The 18,792-nt window shown below is 38.9% G+C and overlaps 1 protein-coding gene across 4 annotated transcripts in view; it reads left to right on the top strand.

Annotated features, from left to right (window-relative positions):
- LOC101411077 (leptin receptor) overlaps window positions 1-18,792 on the top strand; it is a 115,890-nt gene that overhangs the window by 19,815 nt on the left and 77,283 nt on the right. The window contains exon 1 of one of the 4 annotated variants that reach the window (XM_058303425.2): window positions 7,917-8,234. The exons of 1 other annotated variant lie outside the window; for it this stretch is intronic. The gene's annotated coding sequence lies outside the window, so the exon portion shown is untranslated. Of the gene's footprint in view, window positions 1-7,916; window positions 8,235-11,919; window positions 12,078-18,792 lie in introns of those variants that run through there. 2 more of the 4 variants (XR_009187187.2, XM_004483671.5) reach the window with 2 other exon arrangements.

Below are 18,792 nucleotides of genomic sequence, written 5' to 3'. Positions count from 1 at the left end.
TCTGCATCTCTTTTTTGTTGCATCATCTTGCTGCGTCAGCTCTCCACATTGGCCGGCACTCCTGCACGGAGTGGCACTGCTGCACAGGGCAGCACTCCATGTGGGCCCGCACTCCGCATGGGCCAGCCTGCTGTGTGGGCCAACTTGCCTTCACCAGAAGACCCTGGGTATCAAACACTGGACTTCCTTTTCGGTAGATGACAGCCCAATTGCTTGAGGCACATCTGCTTTCCTCCTGAATTATTTTAATGTCTAAACCTCCTTGCCATTAGCATTTGTTTTTCACTAACTTGTGGCTTGAAAATCAAGTGTCTGCCTGTTCTGTATATTCTTGTTCCCTTTGTCTTTCTTTCATAAAATGCTTCCTTTGTTCAGAAAGCATTTATGGAGCAACTGTATGAGTAGAATATTTTATTATAAGATGAACATTATAGGAACTATGTCTCCTGGATAACTGGCTTAAATTCTGGATGTGGAGAGACCTGTTAGTAAGACGAATTTTGAATACCATTCATTTAAGGAATGGGATTGCTAGCGCTTAAGATAGCCAAACTTGATTTGTTGATACTAATTATCCTGTTCTTTAAACATTTTGAAACTTTTAATTTCCTTATTTGCTCTTCAAATTTTAAAAGTGTTTTTTCTTTTATTGCTCATTAACTACTCATTTAACTTTTTTTTTTTTTTTTTTTTTTTTCCATGTGGTGCCTGCACTTCTCTGTGCAGGTCTGGGACGTTTTTTTTTTTCTTTTTTTTTTTAACCAGGAGGTCCCAGGGATCTAACCCGGATCCTCCATATGGAAAAAGGGAGCTCAGTTGCTGGAGCCACAGCTGCTTCCCTACTTCACTTCACTTTGGACTGATAAAACCTCTTGACAAAGAAAATGTGTTTCACAGTTATTGTGACAAATGTGGGAAACTGATATTAGGCTTTCATTAAAATAGCTTTTACATTATCTGTTCTAAACTTCCAATTGTTAAATGTATTTCTGGTCCTGGTAGAGGTACTGGCTACCATTTACTCAAATAAATGTGCTGGCTAATTATCTGTAAATGACATGTCAAGTGACCCAAAGTTTAAACACTTTCATGTAAAAGATTTTCCCTTGTAACCTTTACTTGAACCTCAGAATCTATTATTTAATTAAATAGTTATATTGTTTATATATTTTTATATATTGCTAATGTATTGTATATATATATTTATATGTACTGCTAATGCAATTCATTACATTTAAGTGTAATTGTGTTCAATTATACTTAATTTATTCAAATTCAAGAACACATACAAATATTTATTGTAATTAATTGTACTGATGAATTCGTTTCTACCTTGTCAGTTCACAAGTACAGCTCTTTTAGTCTTAGCACCACATGTTTTTGTACACATTTCGTGAAGCCTTGTTAGGTACTGAGATCTCATTTTAGCTATCCCATCACCCTTTTCTCTTCTGAAGACTATAATAAATCGGAGCAAGTGTAGCAACACAAAAATCACTGAAAATAAAAACCAAGGTTCGTGTTGTTCCCTAGAACTATAATAAAGAAATAAAATTTTCTCCAGTTTCACTTGGGGTGCCTATTAAAATGTCAAATTTTACTTCCCTACCTCCAGAGATTTTTATTCACTAGATCTTTGTTGGGACCCAGGATTTATGTGTTTTATTAAGTGATATGTTCTTAGATCCTAGAATAATACATGACACATATGAGATGTTCAACTACTATTTGCTGAATAAAAGAATAAATCTGTGTTTTGAAGAAAAACAAGCTCTTCTGGTGTTCTGATGCAGGTGGGACTTACTCTGAGAACCCCGGTCCTGTTTTTTTCTAGGTTACAGTTTCCCAAGACTTTAAATGGTCCACACATCTTCTCCTTGAGAGCAGGGACTGGTCAGGTTTGCTCAGCACCATATTACCAGGAACCAGTAATGTGCCTCCCTCTTTATAGACATTCAATAACCATTTGTCACATGCAGCAATGGTCATGGTTTCTAGACCTATCTCTATTCATCATGCCTTTTTTGGGATACACAGCAGATTGTCATTGTCCTTAAAGTATGGTACATGCATATGACCTATTCTTTACACTGCAATTAATGCAGCTTAAGTTTGCCCTGAACTTTTTGTCAGCCACATCACAATTTGATACGAATGATAATAATTCCTTTCCTTTTCATAGCACTTAACAACAGACAGGACACTCTAGTATATGTTGTCTCAACTTAAAACCACTCTGTATTGCTGGGTAGATATTGTTGCATTTATATTCTATATAGATGAGGAAATTGAGGCCTAGGTAGGGTAAGTGGTTATAAATTGTTAGAGTTGGGAATAGAACTCAGTTCATGTCTCATTTCTAAATAAATACTCTTTTATTACTCCATAGCTTCCATTACTCCACTCTTATTATGTTGATGGAGGTTTAGTTGCATAACTGAATTATTAGTTTCCTCATTAATCCTTTATTTTGTTGCTTATGATTTATGAAGAGAAAGAGCAAATGGGAAAGAGATAGGCTTTCACTCTCTCTTGTTCTTACTTCATAGCAAAAAAATACTCGTGCAAGTCAGTCTTGGATGTTAAGTGGAAGTTCTTTGGTTGATGATGCACAAACATAGGTAGATGGCCAAGAATGCATGAAAGGAAAACTTTGTTAGATTAAAGCCCCTGGAGGTGGAGAGGAGAGAAAGAGGTTAGCTGAGGAGCCTAGAGCTTATCAAACATAGGTTCCTGTGAGGGTCCTTGGAGGAGTGGGGGGAAGAAGTATGTGTGGGTCACAGGCTCTTGCCTTTACTGTGACCTGAAGGGATGGGTAGGACTTTTCCAGGGATACTGGGGATTGCAAGCTTCAAATTATACAGTATGAAAAGCAGAAGCTGCAAAGGCCATTTGGAAAAGCTGAGGGCAACTTCTTATCATCCAAGCCATATAGAGATTCAGGCCTTGCTAGTAAATTATGTGGTGTGAGAGGATAAGGAGCCATTTGGAGAAAAAGCAGAAGGAGCCATTAGAAGATGCTAAGGATGGGTCTTGTTATCTAAACCACATAAAAGTGTAGGTCCTGCTAGTTGCAGTTACACCCAGAGCAGGGCTAAGTAGAGTGGTTGCTCAAAGGAAAACTTACAACAAAGCTGGATGATGAGGGACTAAATATAAATTCTTTTATGCCATTACAAAGTCCCAGTTTGCAAAAGTGCTGGGAATAAGTTTATTTTGCAATCGACAAAGGGAATGGATTTTTTTTTTGAAAATTTTATTTGTGAATTCAAAATATATAATAAATTTCATCTAATAATTCCAAATATAATCAAGTTATAATATTTTATTAAAAATTCTACCTATATTAGCTCATCTAATCACAAGAATAGGTTTGTAAGAGAATATTGTGTAATACTGAGATTTGGAGATTATGTGATTTGCACAAGGTCATAAAGCTCGTGGGTCACAGAAGGATTTCAAATGCGTCTCTTGATTCTAGGTCTGTATTGGTTTTCTATTGCTGCTGTAACAAATTACCACAAACTTGGTGGTTTAAAACAGCACAAATTTGTTATAGTACAATAAATGTGCATGAAGATTCAGGCAATCAGACTCCAGACCCCATGTGCTTGAATACCCCTCTGTATTGCCTCTGGTGCATATAAAAGCATTTTGTGGCTAAGACCAATAGAGAAGGACGGCCCAACAATGAGCCTTTGATGCAAATGACTATGCTTGTGAGCCTGTGTGCCTGAAATAAGAACTAGGCCTAGAGTTGCAGGGTGCCTAAGAATTACCTCCTGAGAGCCTCCATGTTGCTTAAATGTGGCCAGTCTGGAAGCCAAACTCAGCATGTAAATGCATTACCTTCCGCTCAGCATGGGACATGACTTCCAGTGATGAGCCTCCCTGTGCTGAGGGATTACTACCAAGTACCAGCTGATGATGTAACTAGAAAATGACCTTGAATAAAAGGGTCAACTCAGATCAGCAGTATATCTCAGCCCACATGTGATATCAGGTGTCAAAAATGTTTTTTGACCTTGAATAAAAGGGGGAAATGGAAAGGACAAATGAGTTTACATGGCTATGAGTCTCCAAAAAAGAGTCGGGAGGTCTCAGAGGAGTCGTTCTTATGCATGCCTCAGCAGGGTCCCAGAGACAGCCAAAAGAGATACAATTCCAGGTATTAGTTCTTCTGAGGGCTACAGAGACCCACAGGTTCTATGGTCCTGGCAGATGGAGTTCAGTATCATGTCAGTTGGCCCTACTTTGGAGTTTGTGTTCTTGAGTGTGATGGAGTTGAACTCAGATGTGATCTTTGTTCACAAGCCTCTCCTGTTACTTTTACTGGGGTTTGGTGTATGCTCAGGGGACCCGAATCTCTGGACTATCCATGTGATAGCCAGACCCTGAACCTCAACAGACCTGCAACTCCTACCCTCTGGTTTATTGGACTTACTCCAGCCAGCCAACAGGGAGGTGAAGAAGGTCAACCACCACACCAGGGAGCCAAGAGTGCCTACAACTGCAAGCAGGGGAATTGCATCCATCATCCATGTGGAATCTAAGCCCCCTCTCGATATAGAGGTGGAGTGGACATAAACATCCCAGGGTCCACAGGATGGAGGAATAGAAGAGTATGGATTAGAGTGGACTTACTCATATTCTATTCTGGAATTATTGTGATTAGTAATGGAAGAAAATGTATCATTGATGCGGAGAAAGTGGCCATGGTAGCTGCTGAGGGTAGGGAGAGGGAAGAAGAGGTATGATGTGGGGGCATTTTTGGGCCTTGGAATTGTCCTGGGTGGTACCGCAGGGACAGTTGCTGGACATTGTATGTCCTGCCATGGCCCACTGGGTGGACGGAGGGAGAGTGTAAACTCCAATGTAAATTACTATCCATGTGGTGCAGCAGTGCTCCAAAATGTATTCACCAAATGCAATGAATGTGCCACGATGATGAAAGAGGTTGTTGATGTGGGAGGAGTGGGGTGAGGGGGGTGGGGGCTATATGGGGACCTCATTTTTTTTAATGTAACATTAAAAAAAAGGGTATTCAAACAAAACATTAAACAACAACAAAAAAAGCATTTTGTAAAGTTCTTTACAAATGTTAATTTTTAATATTTGTGTGGCAATCAGATATATGATCAACATTTAAAATTATCATTTTATTTTGAAAAGCCTTCTAGGAAGCATTTAGGGCACTGAAGAGTGAAGTGTTAATTCTTTTAATATTTTTTCCTATATTTAGTTAAAAAAACCATAGTCAGTTTATCAACAGATATATTTAAGGCTCTATTGTAATGTATAGTTACTTGTTTTTACCCACTTCCCCTTTAGGTAAGAATTTTATTTTGGGGTACCACATTCCCCCATTCTCGTTTATTTGTTTTGGATGAGACTATTCCTTCTCCCATCCTGTTTTCCTGGAGTGAACAGGGGGCTCATGCCTGGAGCATCACATTCTAACTTACTGGCTACTATGACTGGTTCAGAAATGGGCCCATGACCAAGTATGTCAGTGAATAACTACTCAGTTTGGTAGTTATTTACATATTTTTTATTGCAAAAAATTGTAAGAGTGGAAGAGTGAGAAGGGAGGTAAGAGAGGAAAGAGCCCAACCATAAGAGAGTGTGAAGTTATTGAAATCATCTTTTGTAGAGAGTTTCAAGAAGTCATGTATCAATATTACTTGTTATACTAGTATAATATTACTAGTATAATTACTAGTTCAACAATGTTTATGTTTTTGAAACTAACGAGCAAAATACTTGGACAAAATAGTCTGTTCACTTTAAGTAACTATAAATACAGTCATGATTGACTGTTCCCAGTGGGAGCTATAGCTGTGTAAATAGGCATATTATTGATTTTTTTAAAAAGGAGAAGATAGGTGATCTCATTAATTTCTTTTTAAAATCGAAGATTTCTTTTCAGGGATTCTTCTTTCCTTCAAGAAAAGTCTGAATGAATCAGGTGTTAAAAACTGTTTTACTCTAGTAAATCCCATCTTCTTATTATAAAGATGTTTTTCAAAGCAATAATAACTGCCTAGCTGATTGGTAATTGTTTATTTTTACTCATTTGCTCATTCAACAGCTCTTTGTGGAGCCTCAGATATACACCAGGCATGGTACCGTATGTGAATGAGATTCAAAGGTGTCCCTAGCCTAGGAGCCATCAGAAGTTCCTGATTCAGAATGTGATCCCACATATCAGAAATGCAGACACATGTATGTGGGATGTGTGTTTCTGTATTGATTTAACAGTGGTAGCTTGTTGGGGTCCATGCTTGGTCTTCAAGTATTACCTGTGACTCCAACATGAGGAGAGGACATGTGTGTTTGTACTTTTTTCTTTATGGTAGTTATCCTTCTTAATGCTCAGGTTTAATGATAATCATTTTGAACAATTCACAATGAAATAATTAATTATACTTAGTATCAATGGGAATTATGAAATAATGCTGGGATGACAGCTGTTACCACACTAGACAGTGATTTTAATCCCTGTTAGTTTGCTACTTCATATGGATGAGTTCTACAAAGATTCTTTTTGTGTTTTATTTTGTGATAATCTGAGGAGGCAAGAATCTCTACTCCAATTCTTGTTTCTATCCAAAGGCTAACTGCATTTGTCTAGTTTTGAGATTTGTTGAACACTCAAAGATTAGTGTTTCTGGATTATTTTTTAGTTTATCACACGTACACTAGAAGGTCCATTCAGTTCACAAATACAAAATCTACTGAATAAAGTGGTCTCAACAAGTGGTCTGTAGAATAAAGTGGCCTCAAAGTGTGGTCTGGCAGGGAGTGGATGTAGCTTAGTGGTTGAGTGCTGGCTTCCCATATATAAGGTCCTGGGTTCAATTCCTGGTACCGCTTTAAAAAAATGTGTCTGGGAGATCCAATGCTCTTCAAAAGATGACACTGGCCCTGAGAAAATATTCCCATAGGGGAAAACTTTCATTTACAAAGCTTCCCACTAAGTTGCAGTTGATGCAAAGTCTGCTGGACTGGGTGGGAAGCCAGGAGATCTTCTTTCTGGCCCTATGGACTGTGGGCTACTATATGGGAGTCACTTTCTGTGCCTCTGATGCCTCTTCCCATGAAGGTGTTTAGGCAAGTTAATTTCTAGAGACCTTTTAAATGAACTATCCACTCACTCTAGGGTATGTCCACAACCTTTCATTTTTTCTCCCTTACCCTGTTGGTTTCCTTCTTATCACCCCTCACAATTGCTAACTATACAAACTAATTTTCTGTCTGTCCCTCCCCCCCCCCAACTATTTTATTCACTAATATTCTCACCATCTAGCATACTGTCTGGCAGAAAGTAGGTCTTCAATAAAACGTATTACATAAATAAACATATGAAAGAACATTTGAGTTAACAGCAAGAAAATACCTATTTACTTTGAGATGGAACTAGAACTATTCAAGGGCTGATTTTTTTTTTTTTACTTGCTACATCAAATGTCACTGAATTTTAAGACTGAAAGAGAACTAGGTGGTCATTTAGTCCAACTCCCCCACTAGATGCATGAATGCCCTTTTCAGCCTTCCTGACAAGCATGGCCCAGACATTTGGTGACGGGAAACTCACTACTTCTCTACTTGTGGTTTTTTCCATTTCACTTTCCTTTCCAGCTCCTCCCAACCACTGCAGTCTTCATTGTAGCATTTTCTACACCTGATACAGCAGAAGCCTGGACGTAAGGTGGAGAAAGGGACAAAGGGAACTCTAGCGCTTAGCTCTGGGTCCGAGGACAACTGGCTCAGGGTGTGAGCCGGGTAACTGACTGCTGGATGAACTACCCGCGTCGCGTTTCTGCTGGGTTCCGCTCCTCTCCTGGCCTTCCTGCAAGTACCGCGTCCTCTTTACCAAGCTCCCCTCCACTCCCTCCCCGGGCCCGCGGCCACGCGCAGCCCCGTTCCCCGCCGCTCGCCCAGGGTCACCTGCGCGGCCGTCCTGGCCTCGCGGAGGGCGCGGGGAGCGCGCGGGCGGCCACCCAACTCTTCCCTCCCCTCTCCTCCCTCCACCCTCGCTCCTCCTCATTCCCTCCTCCCCACAACCCCTGCTGCCCTCTTCTCTACCGAGAGTTTCGCGGCACCTTCGGCGACGAGTTTAGAACGGCTCCCAGCAGAGCCCAGGACCCGCCGAGCGAACGACGCAGGTGTCCGAGCTCCGGTGGCGCACCCGCCATCTCTGCCCTCCGTGGGGGTTGGACCCGGGAATCGAGGTTGGACCCGCTTCCCTCTCGTCTTCTTATTGCCACCCTTTCCCGCCCCGGGCAACTGGAGGAGCCGCGTGCCGGGACGCGCGTGGCCAGCAGCGGGGGCGCCCGCGCGGGGCGGGAGGGGCGCCGGGGTTTCGGCTCCCCCAGGGCTGGCGCTGGGGCTCGGGAGGCCCCAGGCGCGGGGAGAACCAGGGCGCACATTGAGGGCCGCCCACCCAGCCTTGGCGCTCCCCTGCTGGGCGCACCTAAAGCACCTGCCCCCCGCCAACTTCTTATCCAGGCCTTCTTCTTACTTTGGAAACTAAGAGGACTGAGACGTAAACCAGTAAGCCTGGGGTCCCGAGGAAGAATCTGTTGCTTTGGATGAGAAAAGAAAATCAATTGTGCCCTTGGGTGGTTTAGACTTGAGCTTCTCTGTCCTTTCTACTCGCTCCCAATCTGCCCCGCAAACAAAAGACAACAAACAACCCCAGCTAACCAAATGCGTTTATTTTAAGGCCTTATAAAGCTAAGAAAAAGAAACCTAAGTGAGGGGTCATTTTGGAGTCCCCGGATATGATGATGCCATCTAAGAAATTGATTAATGCTGATGTTATTTCTAGGACTTGTGTTTGCAGACAGATGAGAATGGTCCTTGTGAGCCGGGAGGGTTCTTTAATCTGAGGTAGCTGCCTGGAGTGTCCTCTGTTAACATTTATTTCAGTAAGGATTAAAGTGTGTTGAAACAAATACTCTTTCAGTGCTCTGGCTTGGAGTGAGAAAAACTGTATTTTGTTATGATTTCTCGTTTATTAACTGTGACTCTGGATAAATTGCTTAACTACTGTGGGACTTGGTTTCCCCATCTGTCAGATTAGAGGGTTAGATTAAGGTAATTTCTGAGGGACTTTTAATAATATTCGAGGTGTTTCCCACGTATAAAATTTATAGTGCTTTAACTCTTTAATGTGTTACAAACATGACCAATTTTCACAAAATTGAAAAATCCATTTTGATCTTGGCATTTGGTTTATACACATTTTTGATTTATGCTTTTAGGATTTTCCAACCACAAATGAAAGAGAAAAATATTTATAAAAGAGCTCAGAAATATATAGTTTATATATGAATATTTAGATAATTTCCTACTTTACCTTAAAGAATCATGTTCACTTTTAAGCCAGTATTTGCAACATTGCAACTAAAACATGTGGTCTACCATAGTACTTGTTCTCTTTTCAGTTTGCTTTTTTGGAAAAAAAATTTACACCTTTCCTATCAATTACTGCTCTTGAACAGTGTTTACTTTTCAGCGTAGAGTTGTACGCAGAATGTTTTGAAAAAATGGTTTCAGACCACTTCAGATTTTCTCTGACATTAAGCTCAATAGCAGAGATGCCAATTTTAGTAATACATTTAGTTGTTTTGGAACAAATCCCAGAAAATAGCAGAGGTTAACTTAACAGATAATCCAAAAATTAGGAATGGGCAAGAGAGAAAAAGTTGAGTAAGAAATGTGTCTATGATGTGCTAGTGAAGCTTTTATTTTCTTTTGATTAAAAAAGAGAAAAAGATTTGGCTTGTTTAAGCAGAGAATGCTAGAATAGCTTTTGTTGCTACTTGTAATGTTTTACTGATAGCATTTTCAAAATTATTTGAGACCTAGTTAGTTAGCAGTAGTTAGGATAAGTTTAGAACTCTCTCTGGCTCTTTTTGGTGGTTTTGACCTAAAATAATACAACAGTCTGTTCCCAGTATGTGCTTTGTATGAAATTTGGAAAAGGGGAATGGATTTGAAGTATTCTTCTATGAACACATTTAAACATATTGCCAATGCCTTTCCACCTTGGAACTGGAAGTGTTGGGTAATTTGTCTTCCCTCTTAGACTGGTAAAGTAGACGACTTTGTACTTTGTGCTGTTGTTGGGGGAACAGATGCCCAGAGTGTTAAGTAATTTGCTTGCAGAATGAGCAGGGAGTAGTAGAACTCAAATAATCTGGCTTCTAGTTGCTTTCTGGAAAACAACTGAGTGGATGAATCCAAGTCCACAGCTAGCTCATTCATGGCTTGGGGTTGTCATCATGGTTGGCAGAAGCTCCATTCCTCCTTTCTAATGTGGGTACTTACTCTTCCATGAATTTACCAAGAAAAAAACCAGTCATCTCTTCATACTTAGGTCACTATTATATGACCAAATAGTTTGTTTATGTGAAGAGCAGTATCTCCAGGAGGTCTTGGAAATGAAGCCTAAAAATACCTAGAAAAAATGAATTCTCTTGGCAGAGACCATACTGCATTTTTCATACAAAGAGCCAAATATACATACTTAAAAAAATGTCCTGTGGAATTAAAAAGGAAGGAAAGGCTTACAGTCTGCTCTAATTCTTAAGATTTTTATGTGGTTTACAAATTCCGTTTTTAATTAAATGAGAAAGGCACAAAATGTTACCTATTGGCCATACTTAGTACATGCAATCTTTTGGAGTTTCTATCCAAATTTGATCTGCTTAGAATATGTAATATTCCTTCTCATTGGGGGAAGAAATATATTTTTAAACTTTTATGACTGAACAGATTTTATCTGTTGTCTTTTACACACATAATTTTATTAATCTTAATAACTTTTTGCATTTTGAACTAAAAGATACATAGAGTGAATGAAGTACATAAAGCAAATGTACTGGTTGGCAAATATTTATAACTAACCATTATGACAATAATTATTAAGCCAAATATCCTACAACTCACCACCCAAGAAAAAGGACATTGCTAAACCCAGAAACCTTTTGCATTCTTTCCTAATCACAGATTTTCTTTCCATCCTAAAGTAACTGTTACCCTTACTTTTGTGATAATTGTGTCTTCTGTGAATACAGATAGTTTTATTTATTCCTGTCCAATCTTGATGTTTTTATTTCTTTTTCTTTTAGCCCAGTTGGCATGGATAGAACTTCCAGTAAAATGTTGAATAGATGTGGTAAGAACAGACATCCTTGTCTTGTTCTGATCTTAGGGAGGAAAGCATCCAGTCTTTCACTATTAAGCATGATGTTAGCTTTTGGTGTTTCATAGGCTGCTTTTATCAGGTTGAGGAAGTTTCCTTCTATTCCTACTTTGTTAAGTGCTTTTTATCATGAAATGGCTTTGTGTTTTGTTAAGCACTTTTTTTTATATTAATTGAGATGATCATGTGTTATTTTTTCCCCCTTCTATTAAAGTGGTGTATTACTTTAATTTTCATATGTTGAACTACTCTTACATTACTGGGCTAAATCCTATTTGGTATGGTGTATAACTCTTTATTTGTTGCTGGATTTGGTTTTCTAATATTTTGTGCAAGATTTTTATTATTTATACTTGTAAGAGCTCTTGGTCTGTAGTTTTCTTTTTTCATGATATCTTTGTCTGACTGTGGTATCAGGGTAATGCTGGCTTCATAGAATGAGTTAGGAGGTGTTCCCTCCTCTTGTCTTTATTGAGAAGATTTTGAATAGGATCAGTGTTAAGTCTTGTGATGGTTAGGCTAATGTGTCAACCTGATCAGGTAATGGTGTCCAGTTGTTTGGTTAAGCAAGCACTGGGCTAATTGTAATACAAGGTGTTTCAAGGATTTTAATCATCAGTGAGTTGACTGCATATATGACTGATAATGTCTATAATCAACTGAGGAGATTACCATCAGCAATGAGTGACATCTCATCCAATCAGTTGCAGGCCTTAAAAGAAGTGATTTCAGCGTTCAGAGAGAGAATTCCCATCTCTACTTCAGACAGCCAATGTCTCCTGGGGAACTCATTTAGGACGTTTGGAGTCCCTGGTTTGCAGCATACCCTGCAGAATTTGGGCTTGTGTATCCCCATGATCATGTAAGACAATTTTATAAAATTTTATACTATTTGCACTTATCTCCTGTTTTTATATTTAGGTCTTTGTTCCATTTGGGGTTGATTTTTTTTTTTTTGTATATAGCATGAGGTGGAGGTCTGCCTTCATTCCTTTGCATATGGAGATCCAGTTTTCTCAATACTATTTTTTAAAAATAATTTTTTCTTTATTTTTAAAGGAGCTATAATTACATACATGTTACATAGAAAATATCGGGGATTCCCATATATTTTCCAACCCCTCTCTCCGTCCCACATTTCTCCCCATTAACAACATCTTTCATTTGTTACAGTTGTAACATTTGTAACATTTGTTACAGTTGATGAGTACATATTGAAGCATTGCTACTAATCATGGTCTATAGTTTATATTATGTTTTACACTTTACACTGCATAATTTTATAGGTTTTGACAAAATATGTAATGGCTGGTATCCGTCATTGTAATATCTTGCAGAATGATTCCAATGTCCCAAAAATGCTCCATGTTACACTTTTGTTCCCTCTTCCTCCTCTCAGAGCCTCTTTTAACCACTGTCTGTATATCAATATTATACATTTTTCAATTATTAGAATAATAATAAGTCTACTTCAGTTCATAGTTGCATTCCCCCGTTATGTTCGTTCATTTCTCTATCTTGAGGATTTTGGGATGGTGATGCCCATTTTACTTCCAATTAAGAGGAGGCTTAGAGCCCATGGGGCAGATGGATGGAACTGTCTTGTACACAGGTGACGATACTCTTTGTTTTTTGGAATGGGTGCTGTGCATCATCATCCTTTTGTTAGTTGTCCTGGGTGAGTCTGATGAACTGTAGAGTACTTGTTGGCTGCAACTCTGCAGAGATTCAGGGTTAAACCCACATATGAACCCACATATGAACAGACTGAAGGCCTAAATCTCTGGGACATACGTTTGATAGGTATAGTGCTAATTGTAGGTTTGAATAAATGTGATAGAAGATCCATGTAGGAAAATTATAAATGAGTCTAACTCTGATAAATTGGGGGAGATGGGTTATCATATATTCCAAGGTAAGTCCCACTGATGGGGTGCTGATTTTCTGGGGCTGTCTGCCCTGTCTGTAGTGTCTAGATGTCTCTAGAGACCCCAGGAATACTCCTGTTTGAGGCAGTGTTTACTGTGGCACAGTGAGTGTCTCCTGAAAAGTGTAACCTCTGGAATGATCTCCTGACTCATTTTAATATCTGTTAGCCTTAAAAACTCATTTGCATTTAATATTTCCTCTTTGTGGTCTAGGTGTTTCGGCAATCATTAGTTGGTGCTAATCCCTCAGTGCCAGGGGTTCTCATTCTTGGGAGTCATGTCCCACGTTGGTGGCAAGGCAGTGAATTTATGTGCTGAGTTTGGTTTAGAGAAAGGCCACATGTGAGCAACAAAGAGTTACTCAGGAGGTAACTCTTAGGCAATATATATTACTGGGCCAGGTTTTGATTTCACAAGAACAAGATTCATAAGTACAAGCATCAATATCAAAGGTCTGGTGCTTTGGCCCACCCACATTTCTGAGGCACTGCCCATGTGCTCCAGAAATTCTCGCCATGCTATGAGAGAATGTAGCAGGGATCACCAGGATGGGAATTAAGTATTCCATCAGTTATTCTGTGGGTGCCACCCACTGAGACGTCCCCCGCCCCCCCGCCATACCCCTACCACTGACACGCTGGACGAGTAATCTTCCCCTATCACAGCTGGAATCCCTGTGCAACCCAAAACCTCCCACAAAACAAAGCCAACCAAAAAATAACAATAATAAAATAGACAAGAAAAACAAAAGAATAAAAAATTTTTTTTTTTGCTTTATATGTTTCACCACCATAAGATCTATCTTTCATGTATATTGACAATTTCTTCTGTATGTTCCCCCAATGTCTTGTTGTTTGTTTTTTTTTTCACTTTATTTTCTGAGACGCTTTGGGTTACAGAAAAGTCACATAGAAAATACAGGGGATTCCCATATACCCCACCCCCTCCCTCTACATCTCCCCCAATCCAATAATGTCCTCATTAGTGTGGTATATTTGTAACAATTGATAAACAAATATTGAAGGATTGCTACTAACCATGGTCAGTGGTTCACATTATGGTTTATCTTTTGCTATTTTTGAGGAGACTTCTTTCCCAACTGAGTGGACTTGGCACCCTTGTTGAAAATCAGTTGGCCATATATGTGAGGGTTTCCTGCTAAACTCTCCATTTGATTCCTCAGGTCTATGTATCTATCCTTGTGCCAATACAGTGCTGTTTGATTACTGTGGCTTTGTAATAAGTTTTAAGATTAGGAAGTATGAATCCTCTAACTTCGTTCTTTTTTAAGGTGGCTTCAGCTATTTGAGTCCCATTATACTTGTTTCCCTAGAGAACCTTTACTAATACAATTCTTCTTTAAACGATTTGTAGAATTTACCAGTGAAACCATCTGGTCCTGGGATTTGCTTTGCTAGGAAGTTTTTGATTAATGATTCATTCTCTTTACTTGTTATAGGTTAGTTCAGGCTTTCTATTTCTTCTTGAGTCATTTTTGGTAATTTACGTTTCTCTATGAATTTATCTCATCTAGGTTCTTTAATTTGTTTAGCATACTATCGTTGGCATAGTCTTTTCTTACTACTATTTTTATTTCTGTACGGTCAGTAGTAATATTCCTTCTTTCAATTCTGACTTTAGTCATTTTATTCTTCTTTTTCCTTTAGTCAGTCTAGCAAAGGGTTATCAATTTTGTTGATCCTTTCAAAGAACAAATGTTTGTTTTTATTGATTTTTTTCTATTCTCTATTTTGTTTATCTTCTACTCCCACCTGTTATTTACTTCCTTCTGCTAGTTTGAACTTCTTTTTCTTGTTCCTTAAGCTATAAAATTAGGTCATTGATTTTAGATATATATATATTTTTTAATGTAGGCATTTTACTATTCTAAATTTCTCTTTGAGTACTGCTTTCACTGCATCCCACAAGTTTGGTAGGTTGTGTTTTCATTCTTATTTGTCTCAAACTATTTTCTAATTTCCCTTGTTATTTCTCCTTTGTCCCATTCATTTTTTAAGAGTATGTTGCTTAATTTCACCCTGTTTGTGGGGGTTGCCAGTTTTCTTTCTATTCTTGCTTTCTAGTTGCATTCTTTTATGTTTAGAGAAGATACTTATGATTTTTGTCTTTTAAAATTTATTGAGGCTCATTTCGTGACCTAATATATGGTCTATCTTAGAAAGTGTTCCGTATACTCTTGGGGAAAATGTGTATTCTGTTTTGGAGTGGAGTGTTTGGCTTATGTCCGTTCTTGTTGGTTTATAATGTTATTCAAGTTCTCTGTTTTCTTTTTGGTCTTTTTTCTAGCTGTTCTATCCACATAAAGTAGGGCTTTGAAATCTCCAAATAGTATTGTAGAACTGTCTTTTTCTCTCTTTGTTCTGTCAATTTTTGCTTCAGCTATTTTGAGACTCTGTTGTTGGATACATATGTATTTATATTTCTTATATTGTCTTGATGGATTAACCATTTAAAATATATAATGTAATTTTTTGTCCTTTGTAATAGTTTTTGATTTAAAATATATTTCATCTTAAATTAATAGCTACCTCAGCTCTTTTTGGCTACTATTTGCATGTAACCATCTTTTTCTATCCTTTTACTGTCTATATCTCTACCTTTGTGGAACTAGATAGGGAGAGGTAAACAATAAGAATACTAGTTAAATAAATGATGTCATATGCTAGAAGATGGTAAGTGCTATGGAAAAAAGAAAAAAAAATAGAGCAGATAAAATGGATCAGATATGACATGGGGGGAGGATTCTGCATTAAGGTGCCTGGTTGACATAGATATGATTGAGAAAGTTAAGTTGAGCACTTGAAGACCATGAGGGAGTTTGCCAAGTTGATACCTGAGTGAAGAATATTTTAAGCAGGGGAACAGCTTGAGCAAAGTCCCTGTGGTAGTAGTGTATCTGGAGTGTTTAAATTAAGCAAGAATTTAGGGAGCGGAATGATGTTTCATAGGGGTTGAGGTGAGAGAGTGCTGAATCATACAGGGCCTTTATTCATTTATTTTTAGATGTTATCAATAATAATGTTTTTTTATTATTGCTGTACCTCAACTCCAATTTAATATGCTTTTTTAAATAGTTCCATATTGCAATTTTTTAGTCCTTTTTTAAAAAAGATAAGTAGATCACACAAAATGTTACCTTAAAAAACATAAGAGGTTCTCATATACCCCACTCCTCTTCCCCCGCCCCCCGCTTCTCCCACATCAACATCCCCTTTCATTAGTAAGGCACATTCATTGCATTTGATGGATATACCCTGGAGCACTGCCATACTGCATGGACCATAGTTTACATTGTAGTTCACACTCTCCCCAGTCCATCCATTGGGTTATGGCATGATAAACAATGTCCTGCATCAGTCCTTGCAATATCATACAGGACAACTCCAAGCCCATGCCCCATATCACACCTCTTCCTCCCTCTTCCTGCCCTCAGCAACTCCTGTGGCTACCATCTCAACATCAATGATACAATTTCTTCCATTGCTAGAGTCACAAAAGTTCAATAGTAGAATACCAGCAAGTCCTCTCCAATTCATATTATATTCCTTCATCCTGTGGGCCCTGGGATGGCAATGACCACTCCACCTCTAAAACGAGAGTGGGCTTAGATCCCACATGACTGATGGATGCAGTTTTCTTGCTTGCAGTTGTAGACACTCTTGGTTCCCTGGTATGGTGGTTGACCAGCCTCACCTCCCTGTCAACTGACCTGGGTAAGTCCAACAAACCATAGAGTAGGTGTTGCAACTCTGCAAAGGCTCAGGCCCCAGCTGGCACGTGGACAGTCCAGATATTCAAGACTCCTGAGTATACACAAACCCCAGCGCCAATCACAGGTTCAGTAAAACTGACAGAAGAGGCATGTGTAGAGAGGTCACATCTGAGTCCAACTCCATCACAATCAGGGGCATGAATTCCAAAGTAGGGCCCACTGGCAAGGCACTGAACTCCAGAGCCCTCTGTCATGACTGTGGAACCCATACAGGCCCTTTAGAACATTGTTAGGATTTTGCTTTTTCTTTAAATGAAATGGGAAGGCATTGCAGTACTTTTGGCAGAAGAATGCCATGATCTCCTTTCATTTAAAAGGAACACTTACTTTGGTAACATTGAAAGTACTCTATAGGAAAGTAAGGGTATAATCAGGGCAGTCTGTTAGCAACCTACAGTAGTATGAGTATCACCCACTATCTCAGTCTTTTTGGTTTTGATTTTAGATAGTGAGAGTTTGGATAGTGAATTTGGATAAGAAGGGATACTGCATTATCCAAATCTGACTGGTCCTTGATATTTGGATAGTGACCAGTGAGAGTTTGGACTTCAAGAGGTATCTCAAAATGTCATCTGAATCTCCTCATTGCTTGAGTTCTTAGAGCCAGAATTCAAATACTGAGAAAGAAGATGACAAGGAATGAATGTAATCCAAGCTGAAGGTGACAGTGAATCAGACCAGGGTCGTAGCAATGGATGCCCTGAGGAGTGACCAGATCCTGGATGAAATTTAAAGGAAGGGCCAACCATGTTTGTTGGTATATTGGATATTTGGTCTGAACATCTGGAAGACTGGAGAAACCATAACTCTGCCTAGCTTTTTGTTTTCTCAGTTTTTCTTATATTTTGGCCTGATATATCCTTACTGTCTTATCATCTCAGGACTTCAAAGCTCAAAAAATGACTATAAAAATATATTATATTAAATAATTTTGTTTTATTTTGCAAGAGGGTTGATCTGGATAAGCTAATCCTCCATTACTGGAAATGTGAAATTCCCAGTATTATATTTAATACAGTATTAAAGGAAAAGAAGTAGCAACTGTGATGGATTTTCTATTATCAAAAGGTAGATTTTCCTTTTTTTTTTTTTTAAGAATTATTTTATTTATCTCTTTCCCCACCCATTGTTTTTGTGCTTGTGTCTGCTCTCTGTGTCTGTGCTTGTGTCTGCTCTCTGTGTCTGTTTGTTGTGTGCTCTCTGTTTTCTCCTGCTCATCTTCTTTTTACGAGTCATTGGGAACGGAATCTGGGACCTCCCATGTGGGAGGATGCTACCTAATTGCTCAAGCCACCTCTACTCCCTGCTTGTTGTGTCTTTCATTGTGTTTCCTCATTGTGTCATCTCGTGGCATCATCTTGTTGCATCAGCTTGCCACCAGCTCTCTGTCTTGCTCATCTTCTTTAGGAGGCACTGGGAACAGAACTTGGGCCCGCCCATGTGGTAGGCGTGCATCCAACTTCTTGAGCCACATCCACGTCCCTCCTTGGTTATTTTTTTAATGCCAAGCTTAATTTCCTCAGATTCTGAGCAAATCTCTTCTAGCCATTTTCTTGTGCTAAATTTGCATGTGTAATAGGTTGAAAGTAACCGAAGTATTAGCTTAAATAAAACCTAATTATGAAGCGAAGGAGAAAGCTAAGTAGTAATTGCCATTGATTTATATCTTTGCTTTGAACAGAAATGCCCATGCTATTTACATCACATGTAGGGTTAGCTAGGCTCCAGAAAATTAAGTATTGTGACATCTTTTACATTACAATCTGGAACAGTGCTTTCCGGAATAAGTGGCCATGTACCTGTAGCCCAAGCATTGCTCAAAGTGTCTCTTACAAGGCACCTCTTAAATTTTTTCA

The sequence above is a fragment of the Dasypus novemcinctus genome, chromosome 9 (genome assembly GCF_030445035.2).
Source record: "Dasypus novemcinctus isolate mDasNov1 chromosome 9, mDasNov1.1.hap2, whole genome shotgun sequence".
NCBI lineage: Eukaryota > Metazoa > Chordata > Mammalia > Cingulata > Dasypodidae > Dasypus > Dasypus novemcinctus.
The sequence above is the reverse complement of the archived record's forward strand: the minus strand, read 5'-3'. Positions and strand labels throughout refer to the sequence as shown.